This window comes from Nematolebias whitei, unplaced genomic scaffold (genome assembly GCF_014905685.2).
Source record: "Nematolebias whitei isolate Nwh7 unplaced genomic scaffold, NemWhi1 Nwh_scaf_8765, whole genome shotgun sequence".
Classification (NCBI taxonomy): Eukaryota; Metazoa; Chordata; class Actinopteri; order Cyprinodontiformes; family Rivulidae; genus Nematolebias; species Nematolebias whitei.
This window is the reverse complement of record NW_023627310.1, coordinates 1-2,594: the sequence shown is the minus strand read 5'-3', so window position 1 is coordinate 2,594 and position 2,594 is coordinate 1. Positions and strand designations below refer to the sequence as shown.

The following is a 2,594-nucleotide window of genomic DNA, read 5'->3' as shown; positions in this document are numbered from 1 at the left end:
AGGAAGTGGACTACAGCACAGGGCATTCTGTGTAAATACAACCAACACAAACATGCATTTCATACCTCATACAGAGCCGTCTCAGCCGCCTTGTGTGGAAAACAACATTCTCCATGGTCTTCTGCCTCCTCTTCCACTCTTGCTGAGTCCATTGTTGAAAAATGATTGTTTGGCACATGTGCCACAGACAAAACTGAAATCCATCCATCCATCCATTATCTTTACCCGATTATTCCATTTTGGGTCATGGGGGTCGCAGGTGTCCATGTCCATCAGTCACTGTGCGATGGGTGGGGACACCTGGACAGGTCTCCACTCCAGCCCATCACAGGGACGCATGGAGACAAACTCTCTCACCTAGGGACAATTTAGAGTTAGCGATCAGCCTAACGTGCATGTTTTTGGTCTGTGGGAGGAAATTTGAGTAACCGGAGAAAATCCAAGCATGCACGGAGAGAACATGCAAAATGGACACAGAAAGGTCACCCGGACCGGGATTTGTACCTGAGACGTGCTCGCTGAGAAGCAGCAGCTCTACCAGTTGTGCCACCATGCTGCCTCTTTTTACCTCTATAGCTCATTTTATTTGTGCCTATTTGTTTTCTGCTTGTATTGTGCAAATAACAGTTTTTAAATACACAAGCTCTTGTGATAGAAAGTGGTTCAGAGAAAGGAAATTAAGATGACAGGAAGTGTAGGAATTGCTGGTCCACACTGGAGTGGCATTGTTTCTTCTGGTGTAGACTACAGGTTTCTCAAGTGAAAATGTTTCTTGGAGAATGCGGGCATCGATCCCGCTACCTCTCGCATGCTAAGCGAGCGCTCTACCATTTGAGCTAATTCCCCTACGTTACAAGTTCTCTTAAAGGACCATGTGGTGATGTGAAAACAGCTCTTACCGTCAATGTACAAGTGTAAAGTTTCCAGTCAGGTGCTGATTGAATGTGTCAGTCTCTGACTGTGTTCCTCTCATCTCGTCTGACTCCACCATTCAGAAGTTTTCATCTGTAGCTTCAACGACGGTGGAACAAGTTGCCAGATTAAGTCAGAGTACCAGACACGTCAATGCTGCAGATCTCACCGTTCTTTCTCGACAATAAACAACTGTGTCATCAGCATAGAAATGAAAGGATGCAACAGGGATGAACTGACCTACATTACTTATGTATATTGTGAAGAGGGTGGGTCTTAAGACTGACACTCCAGTGTAGACAACCAGCAATTTCCACATTTAATCGTCACTTTCTATCACAACAGGTAGCTCTTAATACTGCTGAGCAACACACTTCAGAGGAAACTATAACAAGAAGAACAGTGATGAGGCAAGAAGAATAACAGAACAGACTACTGAACGTATCACTCAGGATGATCATCACTATAGTGGAGAAAGTAGGTTTGTGTTTCCTTCTGGAGATGTTGGAAGGAACGTGTCCTACTCTATTAGCACTAATAACCAACAAGATGTTTAAATAAGTGCATAGTCACCTGGCATGATTTGTTTTTGTTGATAAAAATCAAAACACTTGAGGAACAACATGGAGACACTTGTTTTACTGCAGTGTAGAGCTACGAGTCATCAAGCACAGGATGGAACAGATATTATTGAGTGTAGTAAACTTATGGTGTGTAGTTGAAGTCTTTCTTGATAAATAAGCAAGTAAATAAATAGATAAATAAAAAAACAAAGCATGTACCGGTTGATACTTTGTTTTACGTTGACTGGTTTGAGTGAAAGTACAAAGCTTTTTCTAAATACACAATATCTTGTGATAGAAATTGTTTCAAAGGTGCTGAAAAGGTTGTGGATTATGTATGTGTGTAGATTGCAAGTTATCTACTATGGTGTGTCATTGTTTTTCTGGTTTTACTGCAGATTCTTCTCGTGAAAGTGTGTCCTGGAGAATGCGGGCATCGATCCCGCTACCTCTCACATGCTAAGCGAGCGCTCTACCATTTGAGCTAATTCCCCTTACTGATTGTGGAAAAGCACCATATCATCTGTGACCCCCACTCTCACCCCTCAGTAAATCTACAGGTGTAAGGTTTCAGGTCAGGTGCCAGGGACTCTATTTATCTGTCTCACACACAATGAAGTTGCTGCTCACTCCTCAACCCTGATTACTTATACTGATGATAGCTCTCAATACTGCAGAGCAACACACTTCAGAAGAAACTCTAAAGAAAAGAACTGTGATGAGGCAAAAAGAATAACAGAACAGACTACTACATTTATGTCTCAGGATGATCATCACTATATTGAAGGAAATTGGTTTGTGTTTCCTTCTGGGGATGTTGGAAAGGACGTGCCGTACCCTGTCAGCACTATGTAACCTACAAGATGTTTAAATAAGGGTGCATTCACAACAGCCCGGTTTAGTCCGCTTAAATCGAATTCTAGTCCATTTGCCTAGAAAGTCCGGTGCGTTTGGTGAGGTGTGAACGTGCAATCGAACTCTGATGCGGACCAAAAAAGCGAACTCTGGTCTGCCTAAATACCTAGGTCTCGGTCCAGTCCATATGAACTCTAGCACGGTTCGAATGCACTGGGAATGCAAGTGGACCAGAGACCGCTCCAAAAGCAGGAAGTGGACTAC

The 2,594-nt window shown here is 43.0% G+C and overlaps 1 non-coding gene across 1 annotated transcript; it reads right to left on the bottom strand.

Moving 5' to 3' along the window:
- Window positions 1-773: 773 nt before the first annotated feature.
- trnaa-agc lies at window positions 774-846 on the bottom strand. Its single transcript has one exon. It is a non-coding gene; the product is annotated as a tRNA-Ala (tRNA).
- Between the last annotated feature and the right edge of the window lie 1,748 nt (window positions 847-2,594).